At 51.8% G+C, this 27,949-nt stretch overlaps 1 protein-coding gene across 2 annotated transcripts in view; it reads right to left on the bottom strand.

The window, feature by feature from the left end:
• DSCAML1 (DS cell adhesion molecule like 1) overlaps positions 1–27,949 on the bottom strand; it is a 344,804-nt gene that overhangs the window by 213,800 nt on the left and 103,055 nt on the right. The window lies entirely within an intron of this gene.

Raw genomic sequence — 27,949 nt, 5'->3', positions numbered from 1 at the left:
AAATGAAGGCTCAGAAGGAAGAGAAATATGCTCCAGGACACAAATCTGAGTGCGTGGGGGTGCTGGTTTCTGAACCCTATGTGGTCTGACTCTAGAGTCTGGGCCTTAATTGGCACACCACACTGCCTCTGATGCACGAAGGTCCAGCCGTGGTGCCTGGATGGTGCACAGGGCCATGCCTGCCGGGTGGTAGGGTCACATCCATGGCAGCTGTGGTCATCAAATGCCCCAGGCCGTCCAGAGGAACTGGCAGCTTATTAGGAGGTGCCAGCTTTATACCACCCAGATCTAAGCATTGACTAAGCAGAGAACTAGAAACATACCCATTGCTTGGAAAGAATAAAAATAAAGGAGAGCTTAACTGTTGAATCCAGAAGGGGTCTTCACACCAGCTACTGGAGGCTAGTAGACCCCACTGGCAAGGTGGGTCTGTTGGGCTGTAGGGGTCACAGGGACAGAAACACCACCTGCCGTCCATGCTGCCCAGTTCCTGCCTTCAGGGCAGCCAGTCCCTGCATGTGATGCGTCTCCCCACTGTGATGCGTCCTGTCCACCAACATCCACACCCCTCGGGTGAAGTGTTTCCTTCCAGATTCCCAAAAGCCCTTGGATTTCCAAAGGAGGGACCTGGACCCTTAGGACCTCAGGCCCACACAGAACTCAATAGGATCCTGAAAGAAGTAACAGAGAGAGAGGAACTAAGCAGAGAAAGCCTTGAGAAGTCATGGAGAAACTTGGAACATAAGGGTAGCAAGAAAAGGGATCTGGAAACCAGAAGTCCCAACCTCCAGGGTAATGTGCCCTGGCCAGGAAATGAATGTGGCCTGCTTTCAAATTTTGTTCCCCCGGAAAGAGCACCTCTCCTGCCACCATCCTTTTGTCAGAAATTCACATTACAATCCTTTTTCTGCTTTTGCCTTTGCTGCCAAGAAGGCTCAGAGTTGAATTTAATGCCCACTATTAGTAAGCATCCAACCTCAGGTTGGACATGGCAGCATGTCCTCCTCATCCCGCGCTCTCATCTATCTGGGATCTACTTCTCTGACTTTATTTGTAGCTGTCAAGGGTCCCTGTTCTCCTTTTTGGAAGCTAGTAGAACACACAGTATAGGTGGCCACTGGATTACAGAGGGAGATTTTAGCATTAATGGGGAACTGGATTAGTGACCTTTTAAGGCTCCCTTTGAACCCTGCGTTTCTGGGACAGTGATCAATAAATAAACAGTCTGCCATGCTCTTGCTACACAGACACACACACACACACACACACACACACACACACACACACAAAGCTGAGCGTCTTCACTGTCTCCAGGCAAAGGGTGTTCTGCTTCGGGAATGTCAAGGAGAGACTGACTCTAGTGCATGCGCTCGCACAGGACAATCAGCCCAGACCTGCTTCTTGCCGGCATCACCTTTCGGTGCTGGAGCAGGGCTTGGTCACAGGATGCCAGCTGGCACAGACACACAATGAGCCGACTACTCAAGAACAATGGCCCCTCCACAATGCAACTGTCTGCTAATTGACAACAAAGGCTTAGCAGGGACTGTGAAGTCATGAGGCTGCTTCTATGACAAGCACAGAATGGAACACAAACCTCTCTCAGGACGCACGTCTAAGCGCAAACAGGAGCTACCAGGGCGTCCCTGCTGCAGCCCTACGTTTTTCAAGACTCATGCTGGGCTCCAGGCCCATTTAAGCTTGAGAGGTTTGCCAATACCAAGTTCAGCTTATGGACCTCCTTACCTCTGTCTCTGGTTCTGATGTCAAGGAGACATTCCCAATCCACTCCTACAGGGTGATGAAGTTCAACTCCCTTGTTTTACGGATTGGCAAACAGAAGCCCGGAAAAATGACGTCTTGCCCATTTACTGGCAGAGGCAGCACTAAAACTCACATCTTCAGAGATCTGAGATTGGCTGGGGCAGCGGGGGTGGGGGGGTGGGGGGGTGGGGGCGAGGGTGCTCACAAAGGCATCGGCAGGGTGTGAACTTTACAAAGAAGGTAGCATTTAACAGCAGGGCTCGCAAAAGGCGGGACCTCATCCCAGGGCCCGAGTTAACAGCCACGACCCAGACCCGTGAAGGGTTAACATCTCAGAGGAGAACCACATAAGCTGGAGTCAGCCTCCAGACAATTCATTCCAGCCTGAGGAAGAGGCAATTAACAGCTCAGGATTAGGCTAAACACATTTTCTGAGTGGCAAAGACTCTCCTTAGGTAAACTGGATTGCTTAGCCACGAACCAACTCCACACACAAAAGTGTCAATGAAACAGTCTGCACCTTTCCCCCAGCTCCCCAACGCCCAGATACCCCTCCCTGTGCTGTTTAAACAAAAATTGGTTGACTCCATGCTCCCAGGTCATCAGGTGAAGATGAGACCCCTAGCTTCTCCAGCCAGCCCATCTGTCCCTGTCCCTTCTCGTCCGAGGAGAGATCTGACCTCCAGATGCACTGGCCTATGATTACAGTGGTAAATAGAGACGCTCCCCCTCCTTTGCTGATGGGGGAGACCACTGTGACTCCCAGGCAGTCTGCTCTGGTGACAGGCACTGCTCACACCTCTAAGTCCCAGGCGAGCCTTGCTGCTGTCCCAGAGTTTCTGGAGGGGTCAGTGTTTGGGATTTAAGGCGAGCTTAGCTCAGTGTAGCTCTGCAGTAACATGGACCTAGTATTGACTGTTTTCCTTTGAGCCTAGTTTATGTTCCCTGGCACCCAGAGGTAAATGTAAGGGAAGAGGCTCCCTGGTGGTGGTGATCACACTCAGCCCTGGGATATTAGTAGTAGTAGTATGCGCTTAGTTTATGGAGTATTTTCAGATGGTTTTAATGTAAGCCTGGCCACAGACTAAGAAGCCAATCGTAATATTCTCACTTAACAACAGGAAGCTGAGGCCACAAGAGGTTAAGAGCCTTGATCAAGACCACTTAGTTAATGAAGAAGTCGGGACCAGAAATTTGGTTTCCTGCCTCCTAAGTGAAATGAGACTTTCAGAACAGCTTGGCTGATCCAGCCCCTGGCCAAGACATCGTTAGTATTTCAGCACAGACCCTTCTGAGGTCCAAAGGCACCAGTCTGCGGAACTTGCTGGCCTCTCTCAGTACCTCCTGGGGGACTTGGAGGATGCCGCTGGGCTCTAATATATGGGCGGGGGGGAGGGGAGGTGGATTCAGGGCTGCTCTGGGCCAGAGCATCTCTGCTACTGAGTTCCCCAACTTAACCTGACACTCCACCTTCTCCCCCACATCCATGTCCTTGCCTCACCAGAATCATTCCTCTCTTTCCTGTGCTCCTTTCCTGCTTCCTGCCCTTGCTCTAGCTCTCCTCCCGACACAGGCTCTAGGAAGTGGTCTGATGGCATAAGTAGAGTCCCCCTGCTTCAGAGTCCAAGTCCCCACTCAGGGCCCCAGGCTTACAGAGGCCCTTCCGTTTTGAGGAGATGGCATCATGGTCTCATGTGAAAAGCACCAGTGAGGAGCCAGAACAGGGCAGCCACGGTCCATGCGTCCTCAGGCATGTGGCTTTGCTCATTGGGGTCTCAGTTTCCCCATCTGCAAAAGGACAGTTTGGTTTCTGTGACCTCTGGGTTCCTTGCTGCTCTCAGAGACTCTCTGAGGACTCATTTAATAAGAAGCAAGAGCAAAGCCTTAGTAGAGATCCCATCCTCTGAAATGACTTTGCCATAAAAGGGGCGGCTGGAGCAGGCACTAATAGATTCACAGAAACTCTGGAGAGTCCAAAAAGGATTTTAATTAAAACATAAATGTTGTAAACATTCAAACTCACTCCACCCTGGGAGCTGGGGCCCAGCTGCCTGAGAGGGGTCAGGGGAGTATTCACCATCATTAGCCTTAACAGGTGCCCTGTTTATGTTGCCAATGCAGAATTCTCTAAGGGGATCTCCTTCACATGGAACACCCATACAAGAGGAGATGGGGTGTCTTCGAGTGGGTCGTATCTAGAGGTGGTCTTGTGGCTTGATTTTGAGAAAGAGCTTTGGCCCCCAGTATCTCCCCATCCTATTATATACACACATATATTCATATTTTATGTATACATGTTCTATAAAATCCCATCACTGGGGGTTCCTTTGAGTTAGGGATCATGCTTCTATAGGTAGGCAATTAGTACACAAGAGATAATATATTTGATTAACAAGTCACTTCCTGGCTGTGCAATCTTGGGCACTAGTCTTGTTCTCTCTTAGAAACAGTGACAAAAAAAAGAAAGAAAGAAAGAAAGAAAGAAAGAAAGAAAGAAAGAAAGAAAGAAAGAAAGAAAGAAAAGAAAAGAAAAGAAAAGAAAAGAAAAGAAAAGAAAAGAAAAGAAAAGAAAAGAAAAAAGAAACAGTGACAAAAATGCTTGGCCACTTTTTCAGGGATGAGGGGTACTGCAGTGGCCTGGCCTCTGGACTCTCTTCCTTGGGACTCAGAATCCTAGAATTCTGCTCAATCTTCTTAGAGCTGATGATCCTGGGACTTGACCCAAAAATAGCAGGAGGAAATCCGAGGGCTGAGAAGCTGTGAGAGGTGCCTCACAGGACCACAGACCCTGGCCAAGCAACAACAGAGTTGATGAGGAGGTAGCCATGGCAATGGAAGGCCCTCCCCTGGGGTTTTTACCACAAGTAAAGAGGAAAATGAGCATAGAACAGGTGCACGCCAACAGCGAATAGCGAATACCATCGCGGGCCGGGTTTTGCATTCACTCTACTCGCTACAACTTTTGGTGATTGTCTAATTATGGCTCATTACAAACATCAAGTTACATTTTGCAAGGTCGTAACTACAGGGGAAGGATACAATTATTATAATGAAGCCGCCCTAGCCCCAGACTCTTTCCCCTCTAATCAGTCCAAATGCCACTGTTCAAATCATCTTCCTCGCCTGCCACCTGGTCCTCCCTCTCCTCTCCTGCATCCCTTCCCAAGGCCAAGGAGACAGAGCATGATCCAGGGCACTGTCCCTCCACGGCTTGTCTGCGTCGGGAGTATTTTTCTTCCCTTTCTTTCTCTAATGGGCAGCTTCCCTCTGGTGCTGCCTTGGTGGAGAGGAGGAGCTAAGGATGTCTGATGGTTATGGGGACAGGGCCTTTAAAAAGTGGCAGGATGCAAACTAGAAGTTTAGCACCTGCCAGCACAGTCCATGGTGGGGACCCGCCTGCTGGCTGGAGCCAGGCAAACAGTTCCTCGATGGCAAGATACTGGTCCATAAACTCTAGGTAATTGAGGCCTCAGCAGTAGGGAGTGGGAAAGGCTTGGAGTGGCCTGGTACACCTGTTTCTTGCCTTTCTTTGAAGTCCTCCTATCTCCAAACGCTGTCCTGGCAGGGGTGGGGAGCACAGCCTCCCTCCTATAAAGGCAGTTTTCCAGGGAAAGGCTGGTCTGTATCCACAAAAGGGGTGGACGTTTACTTAGTCCCTCCTTCTGCTGGCAAACCTACTTCCAGGAATAAGGTACCACTTTTAAAGAGGACAATCGTAAACCTCAGTTACCCAGAAACAGGGAACCAGAAGGATGAAAGGTCTGGACAAGCTCTTCCTTTCATGGAACTGGTATTTTTTAGTCTAGAAAAGAGACTTCAAGGGAACATGACAGCCGGCTTCAAAATCTGAAGGGCTGTCATGTATAAGAGGAAGCAGATTTGGCCCATGTGCCTGGAGGCAGAATCAGGATCTGCAAGCCAGCCAACCATGGACTTGGCCATCTCACAAAGTAGTGAGTTCACGGATGACAACTGGTCAAGGAAGCCACAGAAGAGGCTTGCTCTCTGAGTGGCAGATGGGCTCTGAGGTCCCTTCTACTCTAAGACTCTGTGACTCTAGGCAATAGCTCCTGGCATAGCACCTTGTACTCAGTTGATGCCCAATCAGTGTTTTCACACTGCCGAATGGATAATATTAAATTACACAGGAGTGGGGCACCTGGGTGGCTTGTCATTTGAGTGTCTGATTCTTCATTTCAACTCAGGTCATAATCTCAGGGTCATGAGATCGAGCCCTGTGTCAGGCTCCATGCTTAGTGGAGAGTCTGCTGGAGTGTCTCTCTCTCTCTCTCCCCTTCTCCCTCTGCCCCTCCCTGTTTGTGCCCACACACTTTCTCTTGAATAAATAAATCTTTAAAAAAAATTACACAGGGGAATCAGCTTTGAAGTAGTTGGTAGAGACCTTCTCCAGCAGGCCTCTTTCCAACCAAAGGTAGTAAAAGTAGTTCCTATTAGGGGTTATCAAAATTCATGTAATTAGGAGTCCCCCATGGTACTTAAAGTGCAGATTCTTGGGCTCCACCCAAAATTTGGATTCTGTACATCAATAGGGACAAGAAAGCTATATTTTAAAGATTTTATTTATTTTATTCATGAGAGATGCAGAGAGAGGCAGAGACACAGGCAGAGGGAGAAGCAGGCTCCCTGCAGGGAGCCCGATGTAGGACTTGACCCCAGGACCATGACCTGAGCCAAAGGTGGATGCTCAACCACTGAGCCACCCAGGTGTCCCAGAAAGCTTTATTTTAAAAATAAGCTCCCTTGGGGCACCGCTCAAAGGATTAGGTCTCTGACTCTTGATTTCAGCTCAGGTGATGATCCCAGGGTCCGGAAATCAAGTCCCATGTCAGGCTCTGTGCTGGGTGGGGAGCATGTTTAAGATTCTCTCTTTCCTCTCCCCCTCTCACCCTCCCTCTCAAAAACAAACAAAACAAAACAAAACAAAACAAAATAAGCTCCAGATATGGAGCTGTGTAATCCAGGAGTGTGTCCTGGATTACCAGGACACACTTTAAGATATGTAGACCTACAGTAAAAAGCCACTGGGTTCTTCTGGTTCCCTGATCATCAGCCCCATCAGAATTGCCATGCCTTTGAATGGCCATATCCATTTGCCCCTGGAGACAGAAGAGACCTCCATCTCATCTGCCTGAACCCCAGAAAACTCAGGCCTGGAGTAGCCAGAAGAAAACAAGGCCTCTTTTGGCCCAAGCCCCATCACCAAGTAAGACATTTCCTGCCAGGGCAAAGCTGGTCTCAGAGACCCCTCCCACCACATTCTCAGTCCTGGGAGCTGGTCCATGGCCTCCAAGCTTCTGGGCTTGCAACTTCCCTTCCCGTTGACGGTTCCACATGGTTCTCCCACTTAGGTCTAGTTTTGGCTCCTACCTGGCCCATGACTTGGGCTCTGTTTCTGGCCCCACCGCCTTGGGCAACTCAGCCTGGTACCCAGGACCCTCCCCCTCGGGGCTGCCCCCTATTATTTTCTCTGATTTTGCGCTCCAGGCCTGCAAGCGAACCCAGCCAGCCTCCTCCTGCGAGCTCTCTCCCTTGCTGGGATAAGAAAGAAAAGAAAAGAAAAAAAAAAAAAAAGAAAAAGAAGGGGGCTAGACTTTCATCCCAGCCCTCCTTTTCCAGGCAGTTCTCCCAGTCCTCAGTGCTTCTGGTCTGCTCCCACCACATCAGAACGGATGAAACCTGGCTCTTCCAGAAGGTTCTCTCTCATTCAGTCCCCAAATCACTGCCAAGCACCCCGTCTGGCCAGACTCTCCCCTCCCCTCTGCCCTTTCCCTACAGGGATTGATTTGTTTAGTTTCAACAGTTTAATCTTCTCCTTCCCTAGGAGCAGAGCTGTTTCTTCTGATCCCTGGTGGGAGGCGTTCTGTATTGGACTGAATCAAGGAGGGGCTGGGGGAGGAAGGTAAGAGGGAAAAAAAAAAAAGAAAAAGAAAGGAAGAAGGAAAACATACCTCCTGGCAAAACCCAGAGCACCACTTTTGCAACATCTTTCCCCGCTACATTATTTATAGCATGACTGAAACATTTATTCCTCCCCTGCTCTTCCAAAGAGCGCCGGTGTTTCCACTGAGCTGTAACAAGTACAGTGAGCCTGAGCTCAGCGCCAACACCAAACATTTGATACACAGAAAATGCTGTGGCTCACAGCGGCCAGGAGGAGACCCGGACAGAGGGGCTGGGCCCGGGGAGAAGGAGGGTGTGGCTCCAGGATTGGGGGTACAGGACAGAGGGAAGGCAGCCAGGCCGCAGACAGGAAAGGAGGGTTCTCTAGGCAAACAGCTGAGGCGCCTACGGGAAGCCAGGCTTGCCGAGAACCAGAGGCCGGGGCCCACCAGGCGCCAGATCTGCACCAGGGATGCTCAAGGAGACACTGGCTGGTGACACGCTTTCTGAGCAGGTATTTTCATCTATTCCAGTTTATGTAAGTAAGTACACTTAAGAGTCTATGTGTGTGATAGAAAGGGAACGGACTTTGGATTCAGAGAAATCTGTTCCACGGTGTCCCTTCTGACACATCTCTGCCGTGTGACGTAGGGCCAGTCATATAACTGAGGCTCATCTTGCCTCTCTGCCGAAAACGGATACCCACATCCACCTTGCATTGAGGTCACGTATGACAAGCACCTAGCACTTTAAGTGAATTTCATCTCAATTATAAAAATGAACTACCTAGCACAATGCCTGGCCCTTAATGGATATTCCATAAAGGGGGCTCAGTCCATTTTCAGTTGGCAAGCACTATGAGTACTCGCAGGCTTTGCAGAACTGTTTCCCAGTGGCCTGGTGTACATGCTAATGAGAATACATGGTGCGATAAGGGAGACCTGACATTCTCGAAGGCCTCCAGCTCTCTTGGAAAGAATAAGCCCACGGACCCATGACAGCGGAGCCCCACATCCCCATTCATCCTGGCTTCGCTTTAGCTGAGCTAGCAGCCACCACATCCGTTCCTGGCTGCAGGTCTGCTCGGTGCCTTCAGAGTCACATCTACCAACGCCTGCTGTGATTACCCAGGGAGTTAGGGACCCCATCCGCCCCCCACTGGCCTTGGCACCTTTTAATGCCTTTGCTATTTTCCCTCTTGTTTGCAGGAGGAGACTCTGTTTCCCACTGATTTGCTTTCCAGCACTTCTTCCTGTCCAAGAGCGACCTTGTATCTAAACATGTTAAAGCCATATTTGTTTTTATAATCCCTTTACTGGAGAAGAAGGGATATGAGATCTAGTGGCAGGAGATCCACTACGGGTGTGGTGTCTGACCCTGGAAGAAGCAAGTTAGCCACTCTGGAAATAACAACCAAACACCACCAGCATCCATTCTGCGCTCAGGGTTTTATGCACATCGTCTCGTTTATTCCTACAACAACCCTACGGGCTGCACATTATTATCTCTATTTTCTTTCTTTCATTTTTCATTTAGTTACTCCTTTGAAAATATTTTACCCCATCTACTACCTGCCAGATATGGCAGATGGAACACAGTGATGAATACGACAGCTGTCCTCATGGGGGCCTATAATCCAGATGGGGAAACGGAGACCCAAAGAGGTTAGCTAAGGCCACATGATAACCTGCCCTCATGCCTCACACCTCTCTGTAGGGTGCTTTGAGGTCTACAGATCCCCTGGGACCAGCTGATCCTGCCCCCACTGCCTGGCCCCAGCAGCTGGATAGCTCAGGAGTGTGGGGCAGGGACCGGCTTACACATGCAGACGTGTAAGGGGCTCCCTTTAAACTGTAGAGCACAGTGTGCCATCGGGTTTCTGCCTCATGATGCTAGAGTCCAGTGGGTACCTAGGAGGTCAGCCAGGTCCCCAGGAAGACACCTGGGCCAGTCCCCCAAGCAGACTGGGTTCCAGGTAGAGGAAGCTTGTCCTCCCTGGCCCTGGCTCCACTGCTCAGGCCCTGGCTTCCATCTGACTGCGACACGAGACCTGGTCTCGCACCAGCCACTTCCGCCACCACTCAAGTCTCTCCTGGCAGATCCTGTGGCTTCAAAGCCCGGGGAGTGGAGAGGAGAGCCGTATGGCTCGAACAATAGCCAACTTGCCTAAAACCCCAGTGCTGGAGTTCATAAAAAGAAATGAACCCATTCAGGCTAGCACTGAAATTGCAGTTTCCGTTTCACTGTGGTGATAGGAGGCGGGCACCTTGGCACCCGCTTGGCGTCGGCGGAGGGGGGCGGCGGAGGGGGAGGCGGAAGGGGCCTCTGCTGCAGACGGGTAAACCTGGCACTTTGATTTGCTTTCTCCCTTCCTTTCCAGCCTCCCCTCCTCTCCAGGTCTCCCTCCTATGAATATATTTGTTTGTTGATTCCCATTGATTTCCAAAGGCCTAGGTGCCCCCGGGGCCTCTTGCTGCAGGTGTACCAAATGCAAATCTGACAATTACAGTCAAATCCGGCAGCAAAAATTCGCCATGAAAGAAGAAAGGCAAAGGACTCCCCGCTGGGGAGCGCGGCCCTCAAAGACGAGCCCTCCACGCAAGGGCAGCTTCAATGGGCCTGGCAGCACTGGCCCGGGCGGCCACCAGGCTGGGCAGATGGCCAGGGCCGGGCCCTTGGGCTGGCTCTAGAAAGCTCTGCCTCATGAGGCCCACTGTGGCATCCCGCCCTGGGAGACCTCAAGGGCCCCATCTGCCCAAGCTGAACGAGGTGGGGAGGCAGGCAGGGGAGGCCCGGGCAGACATGGCTTCTCCCCCCAGCTCCTCCAAGCCTCCCATGTAGGCTCATTCATGTGACTACTATTTCCAGCACATTCTTGATGCCAAGCACTGTCTTAGGCCCTGGGGAAATAGCAGTGCCCAGGACAGACAGACAGACAGATAGACGTGCCATGCTATGGTAGCTTGTAGTCTAATCAGAGACATCAGAAAAAAAACAGCAAAGGTGGAAGCTTTTGGGCAGAAACCAGGAAAGGCATGAGACAGGTGACAGTAGATGAGGGCTACTTTAAATAGGGTCAGGAAGGACACATTGGCACTGGGACCAGAAGAAAGAGATGGACCCTAGGGTGCAGGGTGTGGGGGAAGGGCTTTCCAGGCAGGACACAGCATGGGCAAAGGTCAGAGGCAGGGGGGAGGTGGTCTAAAAAGACCCTGGTTTATTTGAGAAACTGAGATCGTTGTGGCTCTAGCTTGATGAGCAAGGGGACTGTGGCATGAAATGGGGTCAGGCCAGTGTCAAGGGGCAGACCCTGGGGTCCTCAGGACCCCCGTGTGGCATCTGGAGTTAACAACAGAAACGTGAGGCTCTGATGGCCCAGCCAAGCCTATGATGCTAGACTCTCTTGAAAGGAGGGAGCCCTTGACTCTAGGTCATTAGGGACCTTTGCCTTTCAAGGGAAGACAGGGAAAAAATGAAGACAGCAGTTCTGATGCTTTTCACTCCCCATAATTTCTAGTATGTTCTGTGTTCCACCCCTTCTTATTACTCAAGACCAAACCCACCCAGGCATCGATTTACTCATGCCAATATATATTGATTACCTACTAACTCCATGGCAGGAAGGGAGGTGGCCAGGAGGCAAGCGGTGAGTTTTGCAGGATCAGGACGGGCTCTGGATGTCATGGCAGGGAGTCTGGACCTGATTTTGGAGACTGGAGACCCTTTGAACGAAGGTTTTGAAACAGGAGTGACAGATTTGGATTCTAACCGTACAAATGCTTCTGGCTGCAGTGTGGAGGGGACCAGAGAGAGGGGTCTGCCGAGGAGGCCGCTGTCAGGGGCCACTGTGATCGGCCAGGGAGAAGTGGCGACCCCCCCCCCCCCTTGGAGCATCTGCCTAGCCCCAGGACAGAACAAAGCTCCAGGCCTCTGTGCTTGAGGGCCATTTTGTTCCTATTTCTAGTATATTCCAGTTACTTACATGCCCTAATCTTGAAAACCCAGAGATACTGCAAAGGTCCTTTCTCCTTGACTTTAGAATCCATTAAGGGTTTGGGCAGATGCACAGAGAAGGAAGGAACAGACCTATCCCCCAGTGTCGTATGGCTGGTGTTGACAATGAAATGATTTTGCGTTCCTGGGCACGCAATAGCTAGACAGAGGGAAGGCTCCCAGAGGGCCTGGGTGGCAGAGGCAGAAGGACCAGAGTTCCTTTTCCCATGCTCACATCGACGTGGATAACTGAGAGTTGGCCGCACCTTGGAAGTGGTGCGCATTTGGAAACTGTGAGGCCAATTCCCTGTGGCCGGTACCTGGCATAAGGAATGCACTTAACGCTCGACTTCAAAGCGCCAACCCAGTCCACATCTTCCCCAGAGAGGGATGCAGCCTAGGCAACCTGTGCCTGCAGCACTGTTTGATATGCAAATTTCCCATCTCTTTAAGCTAGACTGTTTGTGAAACAGAGAGTTAGAATCAGAGTTAAGGAGTTTGAGCCCTTAGTGATCCTGGAGCCCCATGCCCTCCTTTCATAGAGCAGCTACCACAGGTGCACCGAGGTGAAAGGACTCATCCAGGGACCCTCAGTTAATGGCTTATCCTGGGGCCCTCAGTTAAATGGCTGCATCTCTTGCAATGGATGTCAGGGGGCCACGCAGAATCTATATTTACATCTCAGGGCTTACCTGCTAACCCCAGCGCATACACAAGATATCTCCCAACAGCAGTCCTGAGATCTGAGAAATAAATACTTAGATAAAAAGCCATTTACCAAGACCCAAATGCCTTTTAACAGAGGCTGTGGGCCCAGCAGGATAAGCCAATTACCAAAGGATTGTGTTCCAAACGCAGCCTAACTGTCTCAGAGCCATGTCAGGGGGAATCAATAAGTAGTTAATCAATGGATTGATTGATCATTTGCTGCTAGTAATTAAATTTTGGGAAAGTACAAATTCTATTATACCTACAGTCAGTCAAAAGCAATGCTCAGATCCTGGAACATGAAAGGAAATAAAAATAGAAGCCCTGTGGCCACGATATTAGAGGGAGGGAGGGAGAGAGAGAGAGAGAGAGAGGGAGGGAGGGAGAGAGAGGAAGTGAGAGGAGAGCAGAGAGTGGCATCTCACAGCATCACAGGTCTTTAGAGTCAAAAGAAACGTTGAGGGTCATCGGTTTGGCTCCCTCATGTTAGTGAGGGGGAAACCAGGGCTCCTAGAGGTTGAAGGACTGGCCAAGGAAAGCAGTGGGTTAGTGTCAAAGCAAGGATTACATCCAGGCCTCTTGCCTCCCAGCCCAGTGCCCTTTCAGAGAAAGGGCAGGCGGCCCCTGTTGTACAATTTGGGGGTGAAGTAGCAATATCACTGATGCATTGCCTTCAGTGTTCCCCTTAGGGCACTCACTAGAGTCCCAGGGGGCCACATTCTCCTCACCCCAAACACAGGGCTTGTCCCTTAGCAAGCACAGAGATTCACGGAGACGCCTTCTACATCAGCGCCCTTCTGGCAAAGTTGGAAGGAAAACTGCCCTAAGGATGAGGATTTGCTGTCGCTCAGGAAATCCAACCCAAGCACATGCACATGAAATAGTTCCTGGAGAAGCAAGCACAGCAACTCCAGAACAAGCTCACGGGCATCCAGGTGATCCCGTGAGTGGATGACTCGTATGGACATACATGTTCTGCTCTGTTTGTCAAGGTGTCTGTTCCTTATACAGTACATGTCTGTACCAGTCACGGTTCTATCTGATGCTTCTCCTGCAGCCCTTAAATTGAGCATCACAACGGGCCTGACGTATCTGCTGAACTGACTCAAAGACCTGAGATGTGATACGACAACCGAGGGCAATCATCCGTGCCAGATGGGTAGTGTTTATGCCAGGTAAGGAGACAAATGCTGTTTGGGTTTTCCTATATATGGTGGAGGTGGGAACTGGAAAGAGGGGAAACACGTGGGTGGACTGAAAGTTTTCATACCTGTTTCCCAGATTAGAAGGAAACTCCTCCAGGAAGCCACCCCAGACTGCCTGCCTGAGTCTAGTCTCTCTAGACCACTTGTGAGCACAGGCTGTCCTTGTCCATCCCCTGGGACAGTTGCATCACCTGTTTCTAAGGCTCTCTGTAGACGAGTTAAAAAAAAAAAAACCCAAGTTCCTTCCTCGAGCTAGCCAGCATGATTTGAAACCCCCTTGCCCCTCGCTGCCAGTCTAAATGTGATCAAGAAAGGCAAACACATTTTTATTACTTGCTTAAGCCAAGCAGAATTAGGTAGGTAAATCTTCTGGGATGAAAATCAATACATTCCAAAGCCAAATATCAATGATTTCTGAATTATCCTCTGCTTTTGTAAGATCCGTGCTGGTGTTTCTGTTTATGTTAAGCACCTTTCTGAGCCATCCGGTGTATGGGCTACAACCGGGAGGGAGCAGGTCAGCTCCCTAAGGGCAGGGAACCCAGCATCCTCCTCTCCCTTCCTTCCCCCTGAAGCCTGAGAGCCCTTCCCACCAGGGCTGATCCCAAGCGCTCGTGGCCGATGATGCTCTACTTTCCTCCCAAGTCTGTCCTCTGTTCCTACCCCCACCCTGCACCCTGCACCCCATGCCCAGGGAAGCAAATCAGAGAGATTAAGGATTACTTGACATGCTCTGTGCAGTCACTGGTAACGTCCAAGCCTCCCGCACCCCCCTAATTGGATCCGCTGCCGAGAAGTTGATTTAATCAGTCTGTGATCACCACTGGGGGGGAGGGGGTGGTTCGGGAAAAGGATGAGCCTCCCGGGCCTCGGCTTGCTCTGTTTGCTGGCCCCAGCTGTGTGTGCACAATCAGCCTTTATTAACTATTACACTTCATTCCGGACAGCTGCCTGGGGAGAACATCGATTCATTCCTCAACCTTTTAGGCTGCCCTGGAACTTGGCGTTTCCATTTATTTATCTCCTTATTTCCGTGCACACGTGCAGGTTAGCCGTGCACTGGGAAGACGGGGCCAGGAGATGGATTCAATTAGAAGCGTGTCCTCCGATTTCTTCCTTCAAAGTCCCACCCTTCCTTCGGTCTCCCCCGTGGGGTGGGATCCCCAGAGTCCCCGCTCCCCCTGCCCCACCAAAACTTGCAAGGCCTAAATAGAAGCATCTCTGCAGGAAAAGTTAGAGCCAAAGAGTGATTTACTTTGTCAATACTTGTCCAGGTCGTCTGCATGCCTTACCATATTTTCGTGTGGAGCTGGTCAGCCCCATCCACTCCCCCCTCACACCCATGTGTGCACCAGGCACATGCTGTACGTGGTACCTGGGATAGAGCCAGCGCTCATTTCTCCAGGGACTGGTGGCTCCTAGGGGGACGCTGGGGTGCAGTCACTCCTGGACATTTGGGGTTCTCGGTGGAGGGCAAGGGTGAAGCAATAGCCCCATTCTATGACAAGGAAAGGGGGTTCTAGGTAGAGACATTTCTGATGGACCAGACAAAGTTGTCACGTTCCTCTCAGCACATAGGGCCCCTCAAATGGTATGCACGCTGTGTCCTGGTATATGGTACTTTGTGCCAAGCTCTCCATGTGGGAAGCCCTCTCTTGCACATGAATGGAATGTTCACCAAGGTAGTACCCCTACATGTTATCCCACCCCACGTATCCCGCTACAGATTCAGGATCTCCATTTGCCCACAAGGTTCCCAGCCAGGTCCCCCCTTCTTCTGTATGAAGACAGAGTGTCACACTTACAGACGGCTGGGGGAGCCATCCAAGAGTATCCTCATAAAGCCTTCAAAGAAACGGTGCTTTCCAGCTCCCCTGCCTGTGTGTTCCAAGTTTCTTTGCTGCTACCTCGTGTGTGACTCTGGGCAAATCAGATGACCTCTCTGAGCCTGTATTTCTGCATACATAAAAAAAAGAGTAAATCTGCTCTGGCTACTTGCCCTTTAGGGATGATATGGCACGTACAGCTTTGTGGCACATACAACAATCTCCTCGGGCAGCCAGTGGAGTAGTTAAGACAACAGATGCCAGAGTCAGCTGCCTGGCTCACATCCTGCCTGTGCTGTTGCTTAGCTGTGTGACCTGGGGTGAGTTATTGTCTGTTCTGTGTCTCAGGTTCCCATTTATCAAATGTGGGTAACAGCAGCCACTCTCTCACAAGTTGTCACGCAGATTTAGAGTCGATATATGTGAAGGGCTCAGAACAGTGCAGGTCGCCTTTTATAGTAACACATGTGGATGGACGGTCTATATCCTTACTGTATGGCTCTCCCCATGCATGCACGTGCACACGCATGCACGCACACACAAACACACACACAGAACACCATAGCTCCAAACACCATGATTAAAACTTCCTACCTTTGGCTGGGCAGAGGCCTTCTTTTACTCTGGGCCTGGGTCTTAGTGTGTGGCTGGACTTGTGGAAAGAAATGTGCCCATGTGTCACTATAAGGACAGGCCTGGCCATGAGGCTGGTTTTCTCATTGCCAGTCCCCCCTGCTCCCTGGCAGAGGTCAAAGCTGCAGCACCGTGGCCAGAGCTTCTCGTTTGGTGTAAAGGTCACCTGTGGACACTTGTACATCTGTCTCATTCCTCATCCACCCACAGCCCTGAAAGTAGCTCACAGACTCTGTTGGCCACTTCAGCCTGCAGCTTATCAACATCCCCTCCTGGTAAAATGCAAACTGCATCGAACAGTTCACTCTTCTGATTATGATACTGTCTCCATACCGAGTGATGCCCACTCCGGGGACTGCTGCTTGTTTATGAGTGAAGCGCTGGGAGCATGAAGAGGAGAGACCAGGAAGCAGAGGAAATACAGCTTTCGAGCTGTGAGTCTGCCAACAGGTTCCAAACCCCCCAGATTCTTTCATTAAAAAGTTTATTATGATGGAAATGATAAAATAGAGCAGAGAGACCATTAAAGGACTGGCAAGAGTATCACAAATTGGTGGGAAAAAATCATTGCCAGTTTTGATTACAAAAAAAAAAAAAAAAGGAATCATAAGGAAGGAAAGAAGAAGAAAGCAACAACCTTTGATAGTACAGTTTTCATAAATCACAAGCAGGAAAGGAGTAAACCCTCCTCAGGACAGGAGGCAATGGACAGATTCTGACAAGTTCTAGAACTCTCCTCTTTACAAGGAAGAACGTGGATCAGGGTCAGAAGAAAAGCTTTCTGTCAACATCTTAACCCTGCAGTTTGAACATAAGCCCCTCCGGATGACTGGGGGACATTTTGGTCTCTCTTTCCAGTCCCGTGTGCCAGCCCCCCCTCCTCCCATCATGAGAACAGTCCAAAGATCTGCCCTTCACAGCCCAGGATTCCTTTTCCAGAACCAGACCCACCCAATCAGCCTCCATCACAAGTGGCCTGGGAGGGCCTGGGACTATTGGAAAGGAGGGGAGCTGCTCAGCAGACATCTTCCCAAGCAAAGCAGCATGGCTCGGAGCCTCACCTCACAGGGCCAGACGGTGGGGAGGGCCATACTTGGGTCCCCACAGGGCAGCCCTCTGAGCCACAGGCCTTCGGGGGGCCCAGGGCTACAGTCACTGGGAACAGGCTGAGGGTAGGCTATGAGCACTGCCTGCCCAGCCTCTGGTTAGCTCTCCACTGGGTGTGCATTCCTGAGGGACATGGGCAGGCCCTGAAGACTCAGCTAAGTGAAGGGGGGTCATGCCTGAGGACAGGACTATACCTTTCTCCCCAAGAAGCAGGGTACAAAGTACTGGTGGGGATAACCTTGAGTAGTGGTAGACTTTGGGTCAACCCTCTGTCCTGGTCTTGTTCTCTTCACACCTCCGAGAAGGTTTGAACCAGATCATTAAATCCCCTAGGAGTTTTGAACACCCTAAATTTATTACCCTGGGGTATAAAACAAGATGTTACCCCACAGTCTCAGAATTTCTTGGGAAGCCCAGAGGGTGAGAGTCATAGGGATGAGGAGCTCCCCTGCTCTCAGAAGAGGCACCAGACCCTCCATGAGGGGTTGGCTGAGGGGTGAGGAGCACTGGTTCTGAGGCCCTGAGCCCACCACCAGCTCCAGCCTGGGCCAAAACAACACAGATGTTTGAAGAGATGATAGTATGAGGGTTTCCCTAAGGAGAATGGGCCCTCTGTGGGCTCCCTGCATGTGTCTGAAGCATGTGTCCCACTTCAGACGAAGGGAGGGGAATCAGTGAAGCCAGGAAAGCCATGGTAACTTGAGAAGGTTCAAGGAAGTCTTCAGGAGAGCAAGATGTGCATCCGGGCTGCAGGCAGGGGGTGTTAATGAGCCAGGCCTGTGGGCAGAGGTGGCAGGAAGGGCTCCAGAGGGCTGCAGTGGGAGTATGGGGTGGGGGTCTCTGCTTACCAAGAGGGAAGGAGACGCCAGGAAGGGTGGAAGGGACACAAATCATGGCCACCTTTTCCCAAGCACTTCTGATGAGCCAGCTCCTATTTAAGGAGCTTATACACATTAGTTCATTTAAACATCCCACTAACAAAATATTCTTATTAGCCCCATTTTATAGAGAAGGTAACTGAGGTCCAGAGAGGTGAAGGGACTTGCCCGAGGTCAAAGCTACAGAGCGTCAGAGCTGGTATGAGAACCCAAGCAGCCTTGCTGCAGAGTCTCGCTCCTGCCCACCATGCTGAGCTGCCCCTCTGCCAGAGTGGTCTTCAAGGAAACTGCTCCCAAAGATGGGCTGCACAGGCCAAAGAACCAGGCCATGTGAGGTGTTCTAGAGCAGGTGCTAATGGGGGCTCAGGAGACATCAAACAAAGAGGTCACTGCCTGCATCTGGGAATGGTGTGGTGTTCATGGTGCCAGAGAGCTGCTTCCAAAGACCTCACCAAACCATCCATGGTGGTGGTGGTGGGGGCGGGGGGGAGGGGTGGCTGCCGATTGAGAGCAAGCTATGGCAGCAGCAGGAAAGCGAATGACTTCCAGCCCTTTCCCTCTCATCCCTCATCAGTGAAGCCAGGAATGTGCAAAAATAGACCTTCTTGCAGGCCGTCCAGCCTAGGTGAGAACCATGCCAGGCAGAAGAGGAAGGAGAAGCCCTGATAGAGGAGAGACTGAAGCTTCAATTGAGAGTCATGAGGAAATATTTACTGAGCCTCTACTATGTGCAGGATCTGTTTTACGTCCTGAGGCTATAGCCATAAAGAAAATGGACAAGATGCACAAAATCTCTGTCCTCTTGGAGTTTATTATCCAGGAGAGGGAATGCAAGCAATAAATGAACAAGTAAATATTTTGTAGGTGAGAGGACATGATGTCCTACGGCATCCATAAGTGCTCAGAGAGGCAAGGGTGCATGGGGATGGGTTGTTATTGTATCTAGGGATCAGAGAAGGCATTTCTGACAATTCCTGGTATTACAGACTGTCCTGACAGTGGTGGGGATGGGGAGGGTGAGTCACATGGGTATCTGCTGGAAGGGCATTCCAGAAGGGGAACAGCAAGCCAAAAGCCCACACAAGAGGTGTGTCTGAGGCAGACAAGGGGCCATGGTGCCTGGGATGGGGGTGAGAGGAGTGGTGGCAGGTGAGTAAGGTCTAAGAGATAGCAGGGGCCAGGGAGGCAGGCAGGAACTTTGGCTTTGACTCTGAGCACCATGGGAGCCATCAGAAGGTTCTGAGTGGGCAAGAAAGTAGAGTTTTTAATACCAGAAAGTCAGAGAGCAGAAATGCCACCCGGGCTGCCTGAGATACCAGGCAGGAGCCAAGAAGGAAAACCCAGCAGAGCAGGTTGGAAGGGGCAGAGGCAGGGGATAAAAATCAAGCTATTCCTGATTACTCTGAGTCCAGCCTATTCAATACAGTAGAGACATTAAGGCTGATTGATGCATTTCTGAGAAGGCTTTTGAGCAAATCTTTACTGAGCACTTCATCATACCAAGCACTGTATTAAGTATTTAAACTTATTGTCTCGTTTAATCCTCATAACACTATGAGGTGGGGGACACTTCCCCCATTTTATGGATGAGCAGAGTAAGCCTCGAAGACAGGGAGGATTCAAGCCAAGGACTGCTGCTGCGGCCGGAGCTAAGCCAGGAGGGCACACAGGCGGAGGGGCTCCCGGGCTCGGGGGCCGCACGGTCTCCTGCTGGAAGGAAGGGCCTCTCTGGGTCTGCCCGGGGCCTGGCTGACCCCCACACAGGCAGACTTTGGGCTGGCTGCCATTGGGCAATCATCGCTAAGCAGGAGCAGAGGGAGAGCAAGGCAGGGGGCCGGCGGGGGGGGGGGGGGGGGTTGGTCAGAGTCACAGTGAGCAGCAGGAAGGGGACAGCCACCTCTCCCCCCCCACCCCCGCCTCCACTTTGAGGATCAGGGACAACTTCCAGGAGGAGGGGCACCGTAAGAGGCCTGGAGATCAAAAGTAACTGCCCAACAGCATTTCTGAAATCTGGCAGCTGGTGGGTGATGGGTGCCTTCTCCTCTGCTCTTTTGTGAGCCACCCTGTCCCCCTGACTTCGGCTGTGCTGCTCACATTCCTGTCTCCCCCAGCCTCTCCTCCCTCCCTAGGCTCTCTCTGGGCAGTGGTGAGGGGGTGGGGAGGAGCTCTGGGGCTCTGTGCCTGACCCCTTCACCTTCCTCCCTGTCTGAGCCAAAGCCTGTTCTAATGTAATCCACCCAAAGCCTGCCCAAGTTCGCCTGGATTCCAGAACAACAGCGGGAGGCCTACAAACTCACCAGGCAGATTTGGTTCAGCTCATTCTTCAAAGGGGGAAACTAAGCCGAGCAGCCTTTTTTCCTCTAAGGATGGACAGCACGTGCCACCATGAAGCCCAGCCCCTCAGCAATGGCTATACAGAATTCTAAGTTGGATACGAGGCCCTCCTCTCCATGGGACAGCTGTGCAGGGAATGGGAACAGTTAGGTCCCAAGTCATGTCTCAAAATCCCCTGGGTGTGGACAGGTCCTCCCCTGCTCATGGCATCTGGACTCCCACAATTTTCACTCTCGGCACTTTGGGGGACCTGTCTGCCCCTCCCTCAGTTGCTCATCCAGCAAGCGAAGGCGATGCCCTCTTAAAGCCAAAGGCAGGAACCCGACCCATGAGCTCTGGGGCTCTACTGTCCAGCTTTCTTTCTCCATCTTCCTGAACTAAAATGGGGCAATGATTGTTTTTTTTCTATTAAGCAGATGAGACCCCAAGGCCCACAAAACCCAAATGACTTGTCCCAGAAAGCACAGCAAGAACCAGAACCAGGCCTTCCAACCCCTAAGCCTGGTGAGCCCAGGGCCCCCTGAGCCCTGACGGATCCTGCCCTGCGTAGGGAATCCTACCTGCCTGCCCGGGGGCCCCTCATATCCTATAAGGCCAATACTCAGAAAGTGCAGGAAGGTGGCTCAGAGAGCTAGAGGGGCTTTCCCACAGATTTAGAACACACAGAGGCAGAGGTCCAGGGCTGGAAGGGACTTTCTGGATAATTGCTCCAATTTGCCTGGGACCCATGAGTACTGACTTAGGCCAGAGTCTGTAACAAGGGAGCTACTGGTACTACCTTCTCATCGTTCCTATAATTCTGCTCTGCCAGCCGGCCGCTGTCTGCGCAACAGTGGGCAGTCCTCCATGCCTCCTCGAGGACATGCTTTCTGAACCTTCCCACTTTGCCAGGGGAAGATCAAACCAGGCATGTTGGGGAGGGGGGTTCTGACAGCTTAGGTAGCACTGTCCCTACAGGCAGGTCCCTGGGGGCTCTTTCCTGCCAAAGAAGCATGGGAGGGGGTGCTGGCAGCATCACAGCCTCGGCGAACACAGGCACAGGACCATTTGGCCACAAGCTGCCCTGCCTCTGGTCTCGTCATCGTCCCCATTTAGGACCGCAGCCTCCTCAGGGACTGGCAACTCTAGGGTCATAGGGGGAAGGAGGAGGAAACCCCCAGTGTGGCAAGTTATTCAAAGTGTGTGTGTGTAAGGTGGGGGGGGGGCTATCCCAGAACTGAGCATTGTGGAGGGACCTCTGTCCTTCCTCTCCTCGCTTCCATCCTCCTCTGACCCCAGATTCTCACCTTGCATGTTTCAGACCAGTCACCAAAAACCACACAGGTTCAGACTCACCCTTCTTTCTCCATCTCACGCCCTCCAAATGTTGCCAGCACCCAGCCAGCCCCTCTGCAGATGGATGGCCTGGGGTCAACCAGGCTTTGGGCTGTTGCCACTCATCGACTGTGACCCCTGGACCAGCAGCCTCAGCATCAGCAGGAAGCTCATTAGAAATGTAGGACCTCAGACCCCTGCTGGGCCCGAGGGATCAGAATCTGCATTTTTAGCAAGTGCCCTGAGTGATTCCCATGTGCACTGATGTCTGGGAAACACTGCTTTGGACACACAGGCTGCCCCCAATTTGAACACCACCACCCCGATTGTGGCTTGACCATAGGGCAGCAAAGTCCCACTGACTGAACCCAAGAAAGCAAAAGCAACCCTCCCCTTTTGCAGGCTATTCCAGGACAGGCAGGAACTCAAGTTGGAAAAAATAAAAGTCCCCTGACATGCCAGGTCTTTATTGCATTTCCATGTTTAATTTGCAGAGCTGGGATGGCTGATGGGAAACTGAATTCTCCTCCACCAACCACCAGACCCCGTCTTGCCTGCCTTGCCTCGCGCCAGCACTTGCCCCTGTCTCCACTTAAACAGAAAACAGAAAACCCACATGAGGGCATCGTTAGTGATCCACCTTCTTTAATTAATTTAATAAATTAATCCTTGGACTTTTTCTTCACTGTGTCCTTGAGAGTCCCTCCTAAGCCACTGGGAAGAATCACAAACACCCACATAGAATCTTCCGGTTCACCAGAGCCTCTTCTATTAATATCACCCCAAATTAATATGATTATTTAAGCTCTTAACCGGCTGCCCCGCCTCTGGTCTCTGCACCATCCCCTCTCAGCTCCCCAGTGAGCTTTTTGAAGTACTGGCTTCATCTTGTCACACCTCCTGTCCCCTGCAGAGTGGTTCCCAGTGAGCCTGAGCCCCCCCCACCCCCCCACCCCCCCACCCCCCAACTAGGTGGTGTCTGGAAATTGGGAGTGACAAAGGTGAGGTGTCTGGGTACTAGAGAATTTTCTCCCTCGAGTGCTTGCAGCCCCTTATTGTGAAGTGTGCAAGAGAAAAGTCGTGGCCTCAGTGGCTTTCTAATCCTGGCTTCCTGTGGCCTCTGTGTGCCCCCCAGGGCCCTGAACACCCCTGCCAGGGCTCTTTCTATCTGCACCTGCTTCATGCATGAACCTGAACAGAACTCACGCTCACAGGAACCACTCTCAGGCTTCCTCCCCGCCTCATCGGGATAAGTTCCTGCTCCTGTTTGAGATCCAGCCCAAATGCTGCCCCTCTCATGTCCCATCCACCACGGAGGTTAAATGGGACCTTTGGATGCATCTTTGAATTTCATTTGAAGCCAAATTCTGAGGACAACAGGTGACAAAAGCTCCCACATTCTACTGAGAGAATGATGGCTGGGAGAAAGAACTTTCTTTTGTGTCTTCCTTCCCCATAGGGGTAACAGGGAAACCGCACCCCTTGCTCACAGCCAACTCTGCAGCTCTTAGGGCCTAAAGTCACGGTGTACTGCAGAAGGTTCTGGAAAGAATCTGACCCTTGTCCTGGAGACTGGGAGTGACAGTCAAGGATGTGACCAGTACATGACCCTCCTGGGGAAGAGGATGAAGGCCAGGTGCTTGCTGGAGCCATGGAGGGAGGTGGGAGGGGAGGGAGCTACCCTGAGCAGGTTTCTCAGCTCTTCCACCAACAGTCTCCCCCTGATTCTACAAATGGGGACACTGAAGGCCAAAGAGAGTATGTAATTCAATCCAAGACCCCATTGTTAGTAACTGGCAGAAACAGAAGTCAGACCCAGATCTGCCCCACTTCCCACCAACCACAATATCCCCCACTCCTCTGGGGAGGGTGTACCCCTTTCCTGGTTGGCCCACTCCCCGCTCCACACATTCATCCTCCCATAGCTATTCCTTCATTCCCTCAGTCCAGAAGTATGTGTTCAACACCCACTGTGTTTATTTGTTTGACTAATCTGTATCTTACCCTGCTTCCAGGGGACTTGGAGGCAGCTTAAAAAGACACCTACAGTATCATGAAACACGATGCAATGAGGGATAGAACAAGAAAGGGCTGACACTGGAACAACCAGGAGACGTACAGGAGGCCAGCGCGCGGCTGGTCCCCAGGACCTCCAGGCATACAGGCCTGTATCATCCGTAAAAGTTGGTGGTGAACCGGACTGTGTGCTTCCCAGTGTAAAAGGCAAAGAGTGAAGACCTACTGTGTGTAAAGCTTCCATCAAGCATGCTGATCCTTTCAGAACACAGAGATGAAAACCTGAGCTCAGGGATCCAGGCGTTTATCAACATCACTTCAGTGTTTGCCAAGCATCCTGGCGTGTGCTCCCTGCTTGGAGTCTCCTAATAATTCAGTGAGAAAATGGAAGGTCAGAGAGGTGAGTGCCCAGCCTAAGGCTACACAGCCGGCAGGTGAAAGAAAGAGGCCTCTGCCTCCAGAGGTCCCTGCCCGAGGAGCACAGAGTTAGGCATGCAGATTCCACAGCCGAACTACCTGGGTTCTTATCTTGGATCCACCATTTCCAAGCTGTGTGACTCTGGGCAAGTTACCCAACATCTCGAAATCTCAGTTGGCCCACATGTAACATGGGAGGAATATCTCGTGTGTATCTCGTGAGTACTGCACGCCAGACTCCTGGCTCGCATGCGGGTGTCAAATAAATGTGAGCTGCTATTATTTTATCACACCGCTGGCTGTCTCCTGCCCATTGCCCCCATCAAAGTCCCCACACTGGATTTAAGGAAGGACAGGGAAAGACGGACACCAACATGTACAGATTATGTGCTGATGACATCTGTGACAGTCATTTTTCTCTCCGTACCCTGCCTTCCCTCGCTGGGAATGGATACCAAGGAATAAACCCTTAGGAGGACTTTTGCTCCTATTAAGGCCACCCCCAGCAACAATCCCTTTCTCCTAACCATCAGATGTACTGATCCACTTCTGAAAGGGGTGGGGCCTCCCCAAGTCCCTCTGCCCATGCATCGATCAAAAGGACCACGGTAGGGTTGGCACCCGGGGAGAATAAAAGAGGAACAGATCACACGTGAAGTTTGGTACTGATCTTTCCATCTCCCTCCTTCCTCCCCACCTCACTTCCTAACAGCGGTCTCCAGGCCGCCACCAGCCAGGGCATCATTCAGAAACCTACCTCTCCCTCCCACACGGAAAGGTAGGAAACCCATCAGCGCTTGTTTTTAGCTGGGAACAAATTGTTCACACATTTCATTAACCAAAAAAAAAAAAAAAAAAAAAAAAAAAAGATTGAGAAAGAGAGAAACGGGGTGTGTAGGGTGAAGATGCTAGCATATCAAAACCATTTAAATTATATACAGAGACTCGGAGGTAAGAAGGAGCAGAGAGGGAGGGCGGCTGGAGTTTCTTTAAAAAAAAAAAAAAGACAAGAGCAGTTTGGAAGGAGGTGGCCATTCTCTCTTTGTGCTAGTTTTTCTGTGATGAGATGCGTCCATGTACTTTAAAAGGTACTGCTGAGAGTTAAACACTTTTAGTCAATAATGTAAAATTGAAGAGGATTTGTGTGTGTGGCTGAGAATGGAAAAGCAGTTGTTGAGCAGAGTCCAGCCCCTCTCTTCCTATGTTGCTGGGGCTTGCCACCCTTCAGATCTTTAGCCAAAGGGTGGGATGGAACTTGAGTGCCTAATTATGATCCAGTGGAGAAAGGCTCCAAAGGTCCCTCACACAGAAGCCAAGGTGGGCCCCAGTGGAGGTTAGGGCCAGTGCGGCCAGCCTGTCATGGGACAACATAGCAGAGAGGGGGTTCCCCCATCGAGAGCGAGGTCTCCAGGGATCTCCAGGTGCCTTCCTTCGGGCAACATATATTGGCATTGGCTCACAGGGCGGGCAATATATTTGTAGGGGAACTTGTAGAGGTCAGGATTTCAGAGCTGGAAGGAATCTCAGAGATCACCTAGTCAGGCCCTTTCTTTTGCAGAGGAGGAAAGTGAAGCTCAGAGATGTTGTGTGACTGATCCAAGGTCAGAAAATTAGTGGCCAGGGCTCCTAGTTTCCAGGTAGGTTCTATTCTTATCACCCTACCTTTCCCTCATCCTCACCCCTTCACCCCCTTTCCTCATCTTGTCTGATCGGGTCAGCATGCAGAAGGACTCCAGGGTCATGGACAGGGTATGCAAAGTGGACCCAGGCAGAGTGATGAGACACACATGACCCCAGAGGGGGGTGGTCCTGAGGCCCCATCACCTCCAACTAACAGGCCTGTGGTAGGATGTGAAGCCTGCTGGCTGAGGGCACGAGGCTTCCAAATGGCATCTAGAGATGTTCTGGAAAAGCCCAAAGCTTGGCCTTCTGCCCCTGAGCTGCTGTGAGTGTCAGCTCTCCAAGAAGAGATGGAAATCACTCTGGGTGGCAACTCCACCTCTGATCTGCACACCTGCCCTACCTGGCTCCCAAGGGTGTGGTGAGAATAAGGTGTGGGTTGGCAAGTCTTCAAAGTTGTATAGTCCCATCACTGTGAAGGTAGATGGTGATGCTAGTGGTGGTATGACCACCGCTTACCACATCCTGGGCAGTGAGAATGGACCCCTAGCACCCACCTCATTTCAAGGTCACTCTCGGAAAGCAGACCCTGGGCAAATCCTGGGCCTTGAAAATAAGCCCTGATCTCCTTCCTTGAGCTAGGGAGGGAGTTCTTCGCTGGGTGATTCTATGCTGCTGTACCTGTCCTACTGGCCAATGTGCATTCCTGGATTTAGCACAGAGGCAACAGCCTGCTGGGGCAGGGCTGGAGGGGAGAGGAGCTGAGGTCCCAGGCTTCCCCCCCAGCCCGGGGGGCACCAGCTCCTGGCCAAAAACACAGGCAGAGGTTGCTGAGCCTGACAGTGGCAGTCTGGAGGAGGGCAGGTGGAGGCGGGTGCCGGGCTTGGTTGGGCCACCCCTTAGCTTGGAGGTCAGTGACGAGTATATCCCCAGGGATAACAAGGCCCTATCACACCGCTGGCAGACCAGAATGTGGCCTTCCCACTGCTGGTCTCGAGCTGTTGTCTTTCCCCAGGCTCCCCACCCTGGGTCCTCATCCTGCTCTGTGGAGCTCCCCATCTGAGCACCTCTGAGACCTGGGGTCTCCTTGCTGAGCAAAGTCCTCTTACCACTGGTGTGGCCAATGCAGTCGTAGTCAGGTGCAAATGACTGTAAAGGCTTCGAGTATCCTCTCCTGAGGGCACTTGAGTGTCCAGAGTTTTGAGGAAGGGGCAGGCATACAGCCTGGGTGGGAGAAGGCAAGTGAGTGAGAAGGCCAAGGACTGTAGGCCAAGCAGAGGAGGCCAGAGGGAAGGAGGAAAGCAGAAGAGTTCACCGTCAAGGGAACCAAAGGAGGAGGGACAAGTCTCTGGGTATTTTGGATTTGGGAGCTGACCTGCATCCCAACCCCCAGCTCTGCGGTACTTTGTTCCTGTCATCATGGATGGAGCATCTCCTGGTACCTAGCAGTGAAGGGTACCCTGAGCGTTCCCCCAGACCTGGGGAGGCGCCTATTACCATTTCTTTTGAAATGTAAGGAAATCAAAGCTTAGAACAGTAATCTCTCTAGGCTATAAGGGAAGAAATCAAGACTCTGACAAATTAAAACCATTATGGGCAGCTTCATGGACAGCAGGTGAGCTGCATCCCCACACCAGGTCCCCCAGAAGAAAGAAGGCTGGGCGGCTCAGACCTCAGATCCACGCACAAGCGTCCTCCTGGCCAGTCCGAGGCCCAGGGGGTCAGGCAGGCCTTCCTGCAGGCCCAGAACAAGGCTGGCCACCCCTCTTCTCTCAGCAGCTGAAGGAGGGAGAAGCTCCTTGGGGCCCTTGGGGGGAGTGTGTGGGGAGAACCAGCACTGGGAGAGGGAGGGAGGAACGGGACCCTGGGCAGGAGCAACACACTAGGGTCAGGAAGAGCATGACTCAGAGAATTTGAGGTTTGTTCCCAAGGTGCCAACCCCAAGAGGCACAGCGGGCAGGAGCACGGTAGGCTGTGCCTGGGAACCAGCCGGGGTGGCACCGGGGTGGCACCTGGGTGGTTCGTGAGCCCTTCTCACCTCCAGGCAGAGGGAGTGTGGAAAGTCTGGGCTCTGCGCTGGGCCCAGGCCAGGCCTCCTGCCACTCCCCAACCAGGGTCCCGAGTCTCAGCAGGACAGGGCTGGGGAGAGTGGGGGGACAAGCAGCTTCCTTCCTGCCTCCTCAGCCCAACATCAGCCAACTGGGGCAAAGAGCCACCCACTCCATGTCTCGTC

Source organism: Vulpes vulpes, chromosome 12 (assembly GCF_048418805.1).
Source record: "Vulpes vulpes isolate BD-2025 chromosome 12, VulVul3, whole genome shotgun sequence".
NCBI lineage: Eukaryota > Metazoa > Chordata > Mammalia > Carnivora > Canidae > Vulpes > Vulpes vulpes.
Note: the sequence above shows the minus strand (reverse complement) of the source record. Positions and strands in the feature narration are given on the sequence as shown.